This window comes from Bos grunniens, chromosome 4, assembly GCF_055505025.1.
Source record: "Bos grunniens cultivar Pamir isolate PY7600 chromosome 4, Bosgru_T2T1.0, whole genome shotgun sequence".
Lineage (NCBI taxonomy): Eukaryota > Metazoa > Chordata > Mammalia > Artiodactyla > Bovidae > Bos > Bos grunniens.
Window position 1 is genome coordinate 48698673 of NC_141168.1, and position 17294 is coordinate 48715966.

The window sequence follows — 17294 nt, forward strand, 5'->3', positions numbered from 1 at the left end:
TCTTTGTTATAGTATACTGTATGTTTTCTTCACAGCACTTTCACAACTGGTGATTATTTTGGTTTTTGTTACTTAAGTATTGTCTGTCTCCCCACTTTGAGATGTAAGCTCCACAAAGGCAAGAAGTATGTGTATTCTTCTCAGTACTTTGTTACTGACACCTAACACAGCAGTCGCTGAATGATCCATTTCTTTCGCTGATGAATTTCAATCTGTCAATAAAAAACCATTAGCTTTCTGCTCACTCCTCAGCAACATCCACACCCATCCTTCTTCCTCCAGCTGAGGCCTGCCTGTGAAATAGGTCCATGCTTTGCCCCTTCCTTAGGGACCTCAGCCCATTAGTTATCAACCTTCTTCTGTATTTTCAGCTTCTTCTTCGCTAATGCTTTCTCTTACATATGTGCTAAAGTCTTCCCATTCTAAAAAGAGGAAAAGATGAAAACATTTAATATCTTTCTGATAAAATATACTTTGTGATGAATAATCCCCATGAATCCCAAACAAAATAACTAAAGAATTCTAAAGAATTTACTTTGGGAAGGAAGATGGGGACAGAGATAGTTCTGTGATGCAAAAGCAGTGAAGAGCAACAAAGGGCACAAAAATGAGACCTAGATATGGAAATGATAAATGACAGAGGCAGCATCACAAATTAGTGAAAATTGGCAAAGAAAGATGGTCTTTTCAATAAATAGACTTGGGAAAATTGTGCCACCAAAAAAAAAAAAAAAGAAAACTGGCTCTCTCCCAGATAATGTACATGCAAAATTGATTCTAAGCAGATTAAAATCCTAAATGTGAAAGGCAGAACAATAAAACTTTTAGAATGTACTAAAGAAACATAATTTCATGACTTTGGAATAGGAAAATGTGTTTTTTTACAGAAGAATCGATCAAAGAAAATGGCTAAAATGGCTAAATTTGAGTATATTAATTATATTCTGTTCCTCAAAAGGCATCATATAAAGAAAGTAGAAGGATAAGCCACAGCTTGGAAGATGTAATAAGCCGAAGACTAATATCCAAAAATATAAAGAACACCTATAAATTAATTTAAAAGGCAGAAAACCCACTGTAAAAATAGGCAAGTGATTTGAATAAACATTTCATAAAGAAGTCTGTAGTAAATATATATATATATGGAAAAGTAATGCTTTCATAGTAATCTGCCAGAAAATGACTATTTTAATAGATCAGGATAGAAGGTGGTACACCAGGACTCTCAGGCTCTGTCTCCAACCTCAGGTAAAGTGGCTCCTGCATTTAACGGTCAGGTCCTCACCTCTGAATTGTGCTTAGGGTATTGATGTTTGGAAGAGGAGCTTCAGAAGAGGGACCTTATTCAAGATAAGAAGCTATTATAAAATTTTGCAAGAAGATTATGATCCAGCATTTATGAAATTTCCTAGTAGATTAATCTGATTTTTACTTATGGAAAATATGGGATTAACTTAATCCTCAATGAAATCTGAGGGTGCTGACCATAAGAGCTCAAAAAATAAACTTTTTAGTCTGATGAAGCCATCATCATTTTCCTGACCTCTGCCTCTCTCTCCGATCTCCTGTCTCTTCTCATACTTACTGTAACCACTCCCATCTCATTCCTACTCTGATCTTTCTACATCTCAACATTTTACAGTATTGTTAGCAATTTTTAAATTTTTCTCCAATTCATGATGAGTATTATTGGAAGAAAAATTTCAGCACAAAATAAAGTCAGCAGTAGTTCCAACTGCATATGATAAAATTTGTTTTACTAAAAATTAATGGAAAACTCTATTTTTGTCAAAATTCAAGCTGGATGAATTGGAGTCAGTACAAGTAATGGCCTCAGAAGGAAACTATAGTTTTGCCTCATGGCAAAAACCACAAAGGGTAAAATGTGACAGGACCTCAAACTCAATCAATGAATCACATTTTGCTACAAAATTTCTCTTTAGAAACACATTGAAAATAATATCATAAAAATTAAAAAGAAGGAAAGATGGAACTGGTATCTCTTTTGTACAGAAAAACTGATAATTTAGTCCCATCCAGTTGACTCTGAAATTCTGAAAAACATTGTATCATTCTGATTAAAACATTTTATCCAAATTATCCTAAACATCAGTAGTTTATTGAAGTGTGCATTTTCCATGGACTCCTACAACTTACCCTATACATAAAATATTTATAACCTAGTATTTTGTGAATCAGAAAACAGCAAATGTTTATTCATTATCTAATGTCATTCACTAATACTTATTGAGATGTCATACATTTTTGCAGCTAACATTTATTGAGTGCCAGCTGTATACTTCTTTGTGTGCTAAACATTAAGAATACAAAGATACACGAGACAAATTTCTGACTCAAAGAACTTATATTTACACACTGAAAATACAAGTCTAAAAGCAGTTCATTTTGCTTTATTTTTTTTGATTCTGTTTATAAATCTGTGCATTTTTAAAAAAATTCACATGGTTGAAGATGCCATTTGTAAATTATTCATTCATTGCTCTGCTATAATATCATCTCTTCAAGGCAGTGTCCGCTCCTGAATTTTCATTTATTTAAACACTTGTGCATGGCTTAGAAATCAGTACCAAAAACCTCTATAGCATTACACTCAAGATATGAAGTTGGCATTTTACATTCTGTAACAGACTCTCCTTAATTTAGCCTGTCAGAGTTAGTTTATCCTGTCAGTCCTCCATAAAGTCAAACCATTAATTTCCTGACTGTCAGTGTACATATCACTTTCAGGATAAATCTATCAAATAAAACCTGACATCTCCCAGGCTTTGCCATCATTAGATAGTGATTAATGTTAAAAACTTCCATCCGTCTTAAACACTCCCCCTTCTAATTCAGTAATTGGATCAAAGATAGAGGATATTGTGTTAATGGGCAGGGCAGTCTTCCCAGGTGGTTCCTTCAGCTCCCAAGATATGGGGTCTGAGATTCCCCCAAACCATTCCTAGCTTGAAGATTCAACTGCAGTCTCCAGCTGGACTTCTGCCTCGGTACTTCAGTACTCCATGGTGGTACTCCATGAATCTTAAAAAAGATCAGGATGAGTTAATTACAAACTTTGGCCTGCAACAATCAATGAAGCTGCCAGGAATCAGTTCTTTCAGATTTTTTTACATTGTATTAAACATATGGTATTCTAATACATATTTAGATATAGGGTATTAATAATATATTTTTAATACAGTGAGTTAATAAAGTGCATTAACATATCAATACACTGCACTAAAGAGCTTAAAGCTTTATATTGGATTCCCACTGTTTCACTGCCAACTGGAAATACAATCTCTTCATATTCTGACTCCTACCCAGTCCTTCATTCTCTTTTAATCTCTCCTTCTGTCTTGCATCCTATCTCTGTTTCCCCACTCCAGCTTCATTGGCTTATTTGCAACCTTTCAAATACCCTGCTCTTTCCTTCTCTGAGTCTTCGCATTTTCTCTGCTGAAATGGTCTTTTCCCTCATCTTCATTCATGTTCTCTTCAACCTTCAGGGTTCTGACTAAAAGTCATTTCCTCAGCATTGGGCGTCCCACGTGGCTGAGATGGCAAAGAATCTGTCTGCAATGCAGGAGACCCAGGTTTCATCCCTAGGTTGGGAAGATGCCCTGGAGAAGGGCATGGCAACCGACTCCAGTATTCTTGCCTGGAGAAGTCCATGGATAGAGGAGCCTGGCAGGCTACAGTCCATGGGGTCAAACAGAGTTGGACATGACTGAGTAACTAACACTTTCACTTTCTTCAGAATCACTTAAACCTAAATTCCATAAGTATGTTGTCAAACACCTCTCCTTTAGCACGAATGTCACCACTTACTTGCTTATCTGTTTAATGTCTATTTCCTCTCCTCAACAGTAGAATTCATGAGAACATGGAAATGTTCTGGCTTTTTACCATTCTATCACTGTAGCCAAGTACACACAAGGACTCAACTCACACAAAATGTTGAATAAATATGTTTAATTGCAGTGGACTCTCTCTCTCTCTGTCTCAGCTGCTTTTGATATTTCCTCTCTCTTGGGTTTTCAATAGTTTGACTGTCATGTGCTTAGATCAGATTTTCTTCCTGCTTATAGTTTTTTGAGCTGCTTGGATCTGTGGGATAATTTTTTTTAATCAAATTTGGAAATGTTTTAGCATCATTTCCTCAAATATCTCTCTTCTCCTCCTGCATTCCAATTACACACATGTAAAATAGCTTTATAATATCCCACAAGACAGCTTCTTGGAAGAAAAGTTAAGACAAACCTAGACAGCGTATTAAAAAGCAGAGATACCACTTTGCCAACAAAGGTCCATATAGTCAAAGCTATGGTTTTTCCAGTAGTCATTGAGAGATGTGAGAGTTGGACCATAAGGAAAGCTGAGTGCCAAAGAATTGATGCTTTTGAACTGTGGTGTTGGAGAAGACTCTTGAGAGTCCCTTGGACAGCAAGGAGATCAAACCAGTCAATCCTAAAGGAAATCAACCCTGAATATTCATTGGAAGGACTGATGCTGAAGCTAAAGCTTCGATACTTTCACCAACTGATGTGAAGAGCCGACTTATTAGAAAGATCCTGACGCAGGGAAAGATTAGGGCAGGAGGAGAAGAGGGTGACAGAGGATGAGATGGCTGGATGGCATCGTCGATTCAATGAACATGCGTTTGAACAAGCTCAGGGAGATAATGAAGGACAGGGAAGCCTGGCATGCTGCAGTACATGAGGTCTCAAAGAGTTGGATATGATTCAGGGACTGAACAACAACACAAGGCACTAAGGCTCCCTTTCTTTTTTTTTTTTTTTTTTCTCTCTAAATTTCAGTTTAACTAACCTCTTTTTTTTTTTTCTTCCCTTATACAGGACTTATCTATTCTTCAGGGTGCTATTTACCCTTTGAAATCTCTTTTCAGTGCACAGGTTTCCAAGAGCTATACTCAGACAGAGCATATACAGTCTTCCCCTTTTTGTGTGTGTCTTAACATTTGACCAATGTTAAGACACACACAGGCGTTCAGAGGACGCCTGTGCACATTCCTGGAATTCCTCCTTGGCACAGCTCTTTCCTTTCTGGTACTCTGCCCTATAAAGTTCCAGCTGCCCAAGCAACGCCAAACTCTGATCTCTGTCCACACAGCTCAATGCCACTGCTGTGCTCTGTTCGTGCTCTAATTCCCTCCACTATGTCCCAAAGAGTTCACCACACAGACAGCCAAGGTGATCAGGAGACTCACTTCATGTTTTCCCTCAGAACTCCAAGTCTTGCTCTGTTTTTTATCCAATGTCTGAAAGTCATTGTTTCATATACTTTTCCAGTTATATAGTTGTTGACTTTGAGAAAACTAATCCAATACCAACTCTTCTGTTTCCCCCATCTTATTTGGGGTAAATCCAAGCTCCTAGCCCTGGTTAATAAAGCCCTGTAGGACCTGGCCCCTGCCCACTTCTCTGACTTCATCAAACATCAGTTCCCTCTCTCCCCACCTGTAGATGCCATACTGACCTCCTCTGCATCTGCAGTGCCTCCCTACCATAGTGCCTTCGCCCTGCTGACTCTTCTGTCCAGGTTGCTCTACCCTCCGATCTTCATGGGATGGTCTCTTGCTTATCATTCAAGTTCACCCAAATTAAAGTATCCACTCAGTCACTGTCAGAGTAATCTGTTTTAATTATCTGCAGGATGCATATCACATTCTGATATTTTTCATTCACCTAACTCTTGGCTTATTTTCTGTCTGCCTTCATTAGAACAAATTATCCATGAGGCCAGGAACCTTTCCTGTCTTGTTTCCTGCTGTATCTTCAATGCTGTCTAGCCTGTGGAAAGCTCTTGCTAAATATTTCCTAGGTAAACGGATAAAACCCATTTTTCTTTTTGATTGCTTCATACTTTCTCCCAAATTACCACCAATTTCAAGGGACATTCAATCTTATAAAATATACAGATGCTGAGGGGGAAGGTGGTAATGATAATTCTCGGACACTGAACTTTACATTCATTATCTCATTTAATCCCTATTACAAGCCTTTGAAGTATCTGCTATCACCATCGATATGGTAGATGAGGACACAGCGGCAAAGAGAAGGTCAGCGCCTTTCTGAGTATCTCACATCTCCTCACTCCCACACCCCACTGTTTTTTATCCAGATTTTATAGAGTTGGTATTGCTCAGTCTCTGATTTTTATTGCCCTGTCACTGGAGCTGGGTTTGTATCACCTTTGAGGCGTGCCCAGGTCACGCTAGTCTCTAGCACTGAAACATCATGTACCACATCTGTTACCCATTAGTCTTCTTTGCAAAAAAAAATAACCCATACTGTGCTATTGTATCCAACCCTCATGTTTCTACTGTAGCATAAATATGCTTAACCAGCTGTTGCTAACGCTTTGTAATACTTGTGACAACTCTACTGAGAACCCCTTCTTAATGGGGCAGATGGTGTGAACTCAAGCAGGCAAGTGGAAGCTTAGTGACAGAGCCCAGGAAGGGGGTGCTGGTCAATGCCACTTCATTTTGCTTTCGTTTGTTTTTAAGATTTGAGTCTAAAACAGGTCATGTGGAAGTCCCTATGCACAAGTTTCAAAGGTAGCATAAGATCTGAGGTTCAGGGTTAAAGGAAAGGAGTTTGGGGGTGGGAGAACAGTTAGAAATATTTTCACAGAAGTGACTGATGAAATTACCAAAATGAGTATGTTTCTCCAAAGAGCACATAGAGAGCAACAGAAGGCATCAAATAGAAGTAAAGAGCAAGGGGATACATAAAAAGAATGATCATTTTCCCAGAGAGAGTAAATGACACATCCAATGCCAAGGTTAATAATAGCAATATTAGTAACTAAATAAGAGATGCAGTTTTGAGTAATTTTAGGAAAAAAATGTCCAAATACCATATCCACTGCTTACAACCTATGAGACCTGGGCAAGTAATTTCTTCGCCCTCTTCAAGTTTGAATTAAATCTGGATAATTAATCCTTCCACAAGATATGAGAGAAGAAAACAGGGACTTACCATATAGCACAGGGGACTAGATTCAATATTGTTTAATGACATATAATGGTAAAGAATCTGAAAATGAATATACATATATATAATAATATATATAATCACTTTGCAGTACAGCTGAAACTAACACAACACTGTAAATTAACTATACTTTAGTTTTTAAAAAATGATTTAAAAAACTATGTGAAAGAGGGAGATTCAAAATAGAAGGCACAATATGTATTAATACAATGAAATCAGTGTAAAGGGTCTCCCACAAACCCCAAAACACAAGCAGGTGAAGATAAGCCTCCATCATTCACATAGTCTGTAGGATATCAGCGGTTGCAGAGGGTTGTGGGAGGAGGAAGGAAAGACGGAAGCATCAAGTCTCCTACATACAGATTTGTAAACAAGAAAAGCTGGAATTCTTTAGTAGTCTAGTGGTTAAGACTCAGTGCTTTCACTGCTGTGGCCCAGCTTCGATCCCTGGTCAGGGAACTAAGATCCTGCAGGCTGTGTGGCCTGGCAAAAGTGGGAGGCAGGAAGAAGGGGTAGAAAAAAGCAATAGCAGCAAGAGCACTCCCTGGAAAGCACTGTGAGCCATTGGAGAACAGCCATTGCAGCTGGGAGGGATTTTGCCATTTTTGAACTCCCTGGGTGGGAGTGTGGCAGGGAGGGAAGGGGTCTGCAGGAAGAAATTCTGCATGGGTTTGAACAGTGAACCCCCTATTTTTCTCCATGGTTGGAAGAACGTTTAGAATTTAGGGGCAGCAGCAATAGTGCTAAAGGCTGTACAGATGCATGCTGCAGGAAGCCTTCCAAATTTCTCAGTTAAACACATAACAAAGATTTAGGTGTTCATGAGATCAGAGTATAAAAACATTAACTTAATTTTCTTTGAGACCACGTCTCAGGTTTCCTAACTGTTATTAGACTCTCCCGGCCGAAAATGGCCCCAATTCCATGAATGTTGCATGAGCTTGCAGAACATCTACGATGCCCTTGAGTAAGATTCATTATCTCACACAATGCTGGCTACTGCCAGTTCATGGCTGTATGTTCTAGCAATTTTGAGCTGGCTCACTCCAGAAGGAAGAAAAATTATGACATTAAAAACTTTACCTGATCTGAGCACCTGCCTGCATCTGCTTGTTTGTGGACAAACCAGGTAAGCTTGAGAACAAGTTATTTTAAATAATTTGCATATAGGAGGTTAATTACACCGGAAAACAGATATATTGGTCACAAATGTTCCCTGCCTCATTTTTGCCATTAAGTTCCATAAAAAAAGAGGGCTGCGATTTCAGTGAGTGTTTGGGAAAGTGCCCCTCCTACATGTTTATGTGTAGGAGGTCAAGTGAATCCTGAGGAAAAAAAAATTCCAGACATGAGAATTCCTGGTGCCTCAGGGAGCAGCAAGGTGGTCAGTGCTGGGAGCAGAGGTGGAAAGAGAGGCCATGCGGCTACAGTCGGTGCAGGGCCTTGTAGGGTCTTTGGGGACTGAGGCTCTTACGTTAAGTGGAATGACCCCACTTGGAGGGTTTAGAGCAGAGGAATGACATAATCTGAATAATGTTTGAAATGGATTATTCTTGCTTCCTGTGTTAATGAGAATTACTAACTAGACTGTGGGTGGCAAGTGTGGAAGGAAGGAAACCAATGAGAAAATTTCCACAACTTTGAAAAAGGGTGATGAAGCTGCCCACATCAGGAGGGAGCAGAGACAATGGTTGTGAAGTGGTCAGGCTCTGGATATATTTTAAAGGCAGAGTCAATAGGACTTGTTGATGTATTAAGTGTGATAATTAAGACAGGATTCAAGGATGGCTCCACTGCTTTTGCCTAAACAAATGGAAGGATAAAGTTGCCATCAACAGAGACGGGAAAGACTGTGGCTTGTGAGGGTTATGGGTGGAATTGTGTCCACGTGCCCCCCGCCCCCCTTCATATGCTGAGGTCCTAACTTCTAGTCCTTCAAAATGGGACCTTATTGAAAATAGGGTGTTGCCCCGTTGCTCAGTCGGTAAAAAATCTACCTGCAAATGCAGGAGTCTGCCTGCAATGCAGGAGACCCAGGTTCAATTCCTGGATCACGAAGATCCCTTGGAGAAGGAAATGGCAGCCCACTCCAGTATTCCTGCGTGGAAAATCCCATGGACAGAGGAGCCTGGGGTGCTACAGTCCTTAGGGTAACAAGAGTCAGACATGACTGAGCAACTAAACCACAATAGTAATGAGTTAGTTCAGTTTAGTTCAGCCGTTCAGTCAGGTCCCCATGGACTGCAGCACACCAGGCTTCCCTGTCCATCATCAAGTCCTGGAGTCTAGTCAAACTCATGTCCATTGAGTTGGTGATATCATCCAACCATCTATCCTCTGCTGTCCCCTTCTCCTCCTGTCTTCAATCTTTCCCAGCATCAGAGTCTTTTCTAAGGAGTCAGTTCTTCACTTCAAGTGGACAAAGTATTAGAGCTTCAGCTCCAGCATCAGTCCTTTCAATGAATATTCAGGACTGATTTTTAGGATTGTCTGGTTGGATCTCCTTGCTGTCCATGGGACTCTCAAGAGTCTTCTCCAACACCACAGTTCAAAAGCATCAATTCCTCAGTGCTCAACTTTCTTTATGGTCCAACTCTCACATCCATACATGACTACTGGAAAAGCCATAGCTTTGACTAGATGGACCTTTGTCAGCAAAGTAATGTCTCTGCTTCTTAATATGCTATCTAGGTTTGATATAACTTTTCTTCCAAAGAGCAAGCGTCTTTTAATTTCATGGCTGCAGTCACCATCAGCAGTGACTTTGGAGCCCGAGAAAATAAAGTCTTTCACTGTTTCCATTGTTACCCCATCTATTTCCCATGAAGTGATGGGACTGGATGCCATGGTCTTAGTTTTTGAATGTTGAGTTTTAAGCCAATTTTTTCACTCTCTTCTTTCATTTTCTTCAAGAGGCTCTTTAGTACCTCTTTGTCTTCTGCCATACGGGTGGTGTCATCTGTGTATCTGAGGTTATTGATGTTTCTCCTGGCAATCTTGATTCCAGCTTGTGCTTCATCCAGCCCGGCATTTCACATGATGTACTCTGCATATAAGTTAAATAAGCAGGGTGACGGTACTCCTTTCCCAATTTTGAACCAATCTGTTGTTCCATGTCCTGTTCTAACTGTTGCTTCCTGACCTGTATACAGATTTCTCAGGAGGCAGGTAAGGCAGTCTGGTATTCCCATCTCTTTCAGAATTTTCCACAGTCTGTTGTGATACACAGTCAAAGGCTTTGGGGTAGTCAATAAAGCAGAAGTAGATGTTTTCCTGGAATTTTCTTGCTTTTTGTATGATCCAATGGATGTTGGCAATTTGATCTCTTGTTCCTCTCCCTTTTCTAAATCCATCTTGAACATCTGGAAGTTCTTAGTTCACGTACTGTTGAGAAGAGGTCATCCTGGGGTAGTGTGGGTCCCTAATCCAATATGACAGTGTCCTTTTTAAAAGGAGAAGTTTGGACACAACCATGCCCAGGGAGAATGTTGTGTGAAGATGAAAGCAGAGGTCTACAAGCCAAGGAACCACCAGAAACCACCAGTAGCTTGGAGGGAGAATGGGACAGATTCCTTCTCACAGTTCCTAGAAGGAGTCAACTCTGCTGATGCCTTGATTTCAGATTTCTAGCCTCCAGAACTGTGAGCCAATACATATCTGTCATGTTGGCCACCTAGTGTGGGATACTTTGTCCCAGCAGCCCTAAGGACTTAATGAAGAGGAGTTTGGAGAGAAGGGAAAGTCAAGGATTCAGTTTGAGCCCCTTTAAATACAAGATGCCTGTTGAACATCTAGAGTAGATCAAGGAGGCAGCTCAGTATTAAAGTCAGAGGTTCAACAGAGACGTCCAGATAGAGATTTGTTTTACTGATCATTAGCGTGCTCATAGCATTTAAAGCTATGAGATGAGTGAGATCTAGAGATCCAGAGAGTGAGAGTAAACAGATAAAAAAGAGGTTCAAGGAGGAGTCCAATCAAGGTTGGAGAAATAAGGAAGGGCTAGCAGGGGAGAGTAAGAAGGAGCTGCCTGTACAGTAAGTGGGAGACGAGGACCATGAGGTGTCCCAGAAGTTGAAGGAAGAAAGGTTTTAAGGACGATTCAGAGACAGGCTGTGTCAAATATTGCTGGTGATGAGAAGGTGAGTAGGAATTGACCACTGGTATTAGTAATTTGGGTGACTTAGTGATTTTAGTGGACAGCCTACTGTCTATCTAATTGGATAGATTAGATAGATCTAGAGGCAAGGAATTAGAGACAATTTTTCTTATAAAAGGAAGCAAAGAAATTGAGCCATATCCAAAATAAAAGTGACTTGACAGAGAATATGTTGCGTGTGTGTGTGTGTGTGTGTGTGTGCTTTACTTTAATATGAGAGAAGTAACCTTACATTTATATGTTGATGGAAATAATCCAGAAAAGAGGGAAATTTTCCTGTTGCAAATAAAAGAAGGAAGAATTGCTGGAGTGATGTGTCAATACTTCGGTAGATGAGGGGGGTCAGGGAACCAGGGTCAAGGGGAGTCTTTGACCATGAATAGGAGCACGGAAGTTTCCTCCACAGGAACAGAAATGTAAGCAGGTATGTAGAGTCAAGGAGCTAGCAGGTGGTTTGTGCTGGGAACTTTTGCAAGTTCTTCTCACCTCTCTTGAAGCAATGTCTAGTGGAATAGAAAGCAATGTCATCAACTGATAGACAGGAGTAGGAAGGAAGTGCTGGAGGTTTGAGAAGACAGGAAAATATTGTGTAATTGTCATTTAGAAGATACGGAGTGACTGCCCTAAGAGACTACGGTCTGGTTGCCAGGCAGCCCACTGTGATCAAATTCACATTAAGCATAACAGAAGTCAATCAGATCCATGTGGGGAACCCAGTGCTCTCAGGAGGGAGTGACGGTTGACGTAATGTGTCAGCCTGGCTGAACCACGGGGTACCCAGACATTTGGTTAAACATGATTCTGGGTGTGTCTGTGAGGGTGTTTCTGAATGAGATTAACATTTGAATTGGTAGACTGAGTAAGGCAGATTTCCCTCCCCAGTGTGGGTGGGCCTCATGTGGTCAACTGAAGGCCGAATAGAACCCAAAGACTGAGTAAGAGCAAAGCCTGCCGTCCTGACTGCTGAGCTGGGACATTGGGCTTCTTCTGCCTTCCAGCTAGAACTTATACCATCAGCTGTCCTGGATTTGTAGCCTGATGACTGCAAGGCTTGGGATTTCTCAACTTCCATAATTGCATGAGTCAGACCCCTGGCCCATTTGGTCGGTCAGACCTGATAAGCTACAGTCAAATGGCATTAAAAAAAAAAAAAAAAAGTCTAATGTCTAGGGCTCTTCACAGAGCAGGTTAGGATGGGTACCAACTGGGGACGAGCAAATGTGGACACTTCATACACTGAGTTCAGTAAAACATCTATAAAATGATTGAAAGTGAGCTCTGGGCAAGAATTTTAACATCCAATTTATTTTACAGATGAGGAACACTGAGGCCCCCAGAGATGAAGTTATGTCCTAAGGCTACACAGCTGGTTAGTGGCTGAGACTGGACTAGAGCCTATTTGGTTTCACTCCCCACTTCAATGCTCTTTCCACAGCCTCCCTAATTAGGGGGGCTTCCTGAACCCAATGAAGCACATGTAACCCTTTGATATGAGGATGCTTTCCACCAATAAAGCCAGGAAGTCTCCAGAAGCAATGCCTCCCAATTGCCTGGAACTTCTGGGTATGCATAAGGGCATCGAGGAGTTTTTGCCATTCAGAAGTCATTCCCCACCTTTAGATCCCAGAGGCCTTTTCAGTGACAGCCACTCAAGCAAGTCCATGTATCTAATTAAAAATATGGATTTTCTGTTGTGAGTTAAAGTCAAAATGCAGCTTCAAAATTTGCTTTGCCAAGTACATTTAATAATACCTAAATGCTCTCATGTGTTAAATATTCATCCATTTTCTCCATAACTGCTTACGATAAATATTGATGATTATCTAACTTTGCAAATGGCTGTGTACATAGGAGAATATTCATGTGTGTCTCATTGATTTTCCTGACAGGGCCAAATGGAGCAGGTAGGCCAATTTGACACAACCAATTTCCAATTTTGCACAGGCTGAATAGGAGAAGGGCCATGGAAATGAATAATCAATCTTACTACCATTATTATTAATAATATTTAGCTTACCTACAGCTCCTTCCATCTTCTGAGCACTTTGCCAGCATTAACAAATTTATTCACTAACACTCAAGGGAGGCATTTCTGTAATGGGAAGGAGAGGCCAAGGGAGATGTACGTGGCTAACCAGGGCGAAGGAATAAGTTGGAGCCCTGGTGCAAAAAAGGGATAATCTCATGTGAGTTCTGATCCCCACTGGATTTTTTGCCTCCTTAAATTTTGGAGACTTATTGCAAACCCAGGAAGCAAGTCAAATGCATTTATAAAACCTAGTTTTATAAAATGTGTGCTCCCCATAACAATAAGAACTGCCTGATAACGGCTACTGTATTTTGAACACCTACAGTGAGCTCAACGCTGCTAAATGTTGGGGGTCAGAAAAGAGCCTCTATGCTGAAGAAGCTGGCAGATCAGTGAGGGAGAGGGAGCTGTGATGAACCAAACTATAAGCAGGCCATTCCTGAGATAAACAGAGAGGCACAGCTCCCCCGAGAAGGGCACCCAGCACACTGTGAATATCTTCCCCGTGAAGGTGGTGCTTCTACTGGATGAGGAGAATCAAGCAGGGGATTGGAGCAGGGGAGACAGCCATTGTAGAGAAAGGGGAAAACCTGGGGAAAGGTGGGCTGGAGAAGTGCTGTGTCCTCTGGAAACTGCAAAATACTTCAGTCTGACTGGAGTGAAGGCTGCCTATCTGAGAGGAAAATAATGTGATGCCAGAGGAATGATTGTGATGCCCTTGTATGCCCCTGCAGCAGGTTCTGTAATAGCTCCCATCGCCCTCGTTTCCCTGTAGTGTGACCTCGCCACCCTTCCCTCGAGAGGTGGATCATGTCCTCTCCCCTTGAATCTGGGGGTACAGCGGACAGAAGTCGGGTCCGGTCCCCTCCCTGACTTCTGAGACTGGGACAGAAAAGGCAACGCTACTTCCGACTCATCCACAGGGCCCCTTGCTTTCAGAGTGCTCAACCACCAGCCACGAAGTCTGGTGCAACACCCCACTGGTGCTCAGGCCACCAGGCTACATGGAGAGGCCACATGTAGTTGCTCAGGTCAACAGCCCTCACTGAGACCCCAGCCAACAGCCAGCACTGGCCTCCAGACTTGTGAATGAAAACACCTCCAGATGACTCCAGCCCTGAGCTGTCGAGCTACTCCCCACTCTTTCATCTTCCCGGTGGAGACTTCAGACACTGTGAAGCCCAGGCAAACTGTCCCCATTGTGGACTATCCAAATTTTGGCCCATGAAATCCACTAGCATAATATAATGGTTGAAATTGGCAGGGGAGAGGGGGTTGTTATGGAGCAACAGTAACCAGAACAACAGCACCACAGACTTTTTATTCCCAGAGAACCGCTGAAGGATGTCAGGGGAAAGTAATATCGTCAGGTTTGGTGCTGAGTGGCCCCCAGGGAGGGTCTTCCCAGGTGGCTCTAGTGGTAAGGAACCCACCTGCCATTGCAGGAGACCCAAGAGATGCAGGTTTGACCCGTGGGTCAGGAAGATTCCCCGGAGGAGGGCATGGCAACCCACTCCAGTATTCTTGCCTGGAGAATCCCATGGACAGAGCAGCCTGGTGGGCTACAGTCCATAGGGTCACAAAGAGTCAACACAACTGAAGTGACTCAGCACACACAGCCCCTGGGGATCTTATTTGAAATGCAAAGACCAACTAGTTAGTGGTTTCTGTGTCTCAGGTCTATGGGTCATTCTCAGGTGAGTCTGGGTTGTCACCTTTTGTGTCACTGTCAATTAATTTTGTCAGCCTCATGCCTCTCCCTCTAGCTCAGTGACTCTTATTCTTGGCCGGACATTTAGATCTCCTCAAGAGCATTAAAACATCCCATTTCCCAGGCCCCACCCCAAAGCAATTAAATCAGAGTATCTGGAGAAGTGGGACCCTGACACGGGTATTTTGAAAGGGTCCCCTGGTGATTTTAATGTGCAGCCAAGGTTGAGGAGCATGGAATGAGCTGTTCACTGATCACATGGGCTGAGTTAGGGGACAGTAGCTCATGCTGTGGAGAAGGCAATGGCACCCCACTCCAGCACTCTTGCCTGGAAAATCCCATGGACATAGGAGCCTGGTGGGCTACAGTCCATGGGGTCACTACTAAGCAACTTCACTTTCACTTTTCACTTTCATGCATTGGAGAAGGAAATGGCAACCCACTCCAGTGTTCTTGCCTGGAGAATCCCAGGGACGGGGGAGCCTGGTGGGCTGACGTCTATGGGGTCGCACAGAGTCGGACACAACTGAAGCGACTTAGCAGCAGCAGCAGCAGCAGCTCATGCTGTAAATCTGAAACTTAGTTGAGAACTAGAATTACACATTGCAAAATTTGTAGTACTCTTTTCACCTTAGCAGAAAAAGAAGTTTCTAGACACTAGACTGCTTACTGTAAAGGAACCAAAGGAAAACTTACAGCCCTGAGGCCATATTATGAAAAATACATGCATTCCTGAGGGTGAATTTAGGAAAAAAGAGAATGCTGAGGTTCTCTTATCGTGAGGCTTGTTTATTTTCAATCGAGAGCTTGTTTCTCTAAACCACAGCTTCCCCAGCATGGTTTGATTAAAGCATCTATTCCAACAAACTATTTTCTTTTGCTCTGACACTGGCCCAAACCAGAACCCATCAGTTTCATAGCTGTAGTGCATATCTAGAAACTGAAGAAAAGAATAAGAAAACCTCCCCTTACGTTGTGTGAATATGGTGGTGAGTGGGTACATGTATGCAGGTCCAGAAGAGTAATACCAAAAGGTAGAGGATGGGCAGGGTGGTATAGAGAGGGACTGGGCAGAGGAGAATGAATTTAGGAATGCTTGCTAACCCTGAGCAGGTCACCTGCCTTCTCTGGGCCCCAGTTCTCTCAGTCATATAAGAAGGTAGGGTAATCTTGAGGTCCCCTCCCCAGCCTGAGACTATGATTCTGTCATAAGGTACCAGAAACCTCTGTTCTGTTTTGTAATTATCATTCTGCCCCAGACAATCTGTGAGTCCTAGTACATGGCAGTTCATTCCTCTGTGTATTAACCATGTGGTTTTTTTTAATTAAAATACAGTTTGATTTACAATATTAGTTTCAGATGTGCAGCAAAATCTCATTTATACATGTATTTTCAGATTGTTTTCCATTATAACATGACATCGAATATAGTTGCCTATGTGTGCTTAGTCTCTCAGTCGTGTCCAGCTCTTTGCAACCCCATGGACTGTAGCCCGCCAGGCTCCTCTGTCCATGGGATTCTCCAGGCAAGAATACTGGAGTAGGTTGCCATGCCCTCCTCCAGGGTATCTTTCCAGCCTAGGGACCAAACTCAGGTCTCCCACATTAGAGGTGAATTCTTTACCATCTGAGCCACCAAGGCTATACAGTAAATCCTGATTGCTTATCTATTTTATGTGTAGTAGGGTGTATCTGTTAATCCCATACTCCTAATTTATAACCATGTTTTCTGATGCTTTGAAGACCCTTGGGGAGACTGCACCTCCCAGGGCTCTAATTCCTGGAGGTGAAAAAGGGATCACCACCCAGCAAACAAAGCAATCCAGAGCCACACTCCAAATACCTCCTTTATCAGGTCTCATAACTCTCACAGGCTGGACCACTGTCCACTTGCCATGGTCATCCCAGAATCAGGTACCAGACCACTAAGTGCAGCCTCTATGCACCAGAGCCTCCTGAAATTATGCAAATTAGCCAACCCTCAGCCTGCTACCCTGCCTTGCTCCTTCCTCTCTCAGAAATCACAATAAAGGCTCCTGCCCACGTTTGCCCCTCACTTCCTCTGCCTCCTGACTGCCCTGGTTCTTCCTGTATGCCCCCTGATCTTGGGAGCTGTGAGGGTAACAAGCTGACTTTGCAATGGCAGTCGCCTCCTGATCTGTTGACCTCACCACACCTGAATAACAACAGAAGCTACACTTTCAAACATTCTGACCATTTGTAAGTCACAGATGAGAATGGCAACCTTTCTCTCAGTTTTCTGAGAACAGCCATTGATCCCAAATGCAGTCCATCAAAGCATGTGTGCTTAGAAATTATAGCAACATTTCAGACCGATAAAGAAAAGTACCTTCGAAGTCTGCATGTTAGGATGGG

General features: G+C 42.1%; 1 long non-coding RNA gene across 7 annotated transcripts in view; it reads left to right on the plus strand.

Moving 5' to 3' along the window:
• LOC147374071 (uncharacterized) overlaps positions 1 to 17294 on the plus strand; it is a 191897-nt gene that overhangs the window by 82328 nt on the left and 92275 nt on the right. The window lies entirely within an intron of this gene.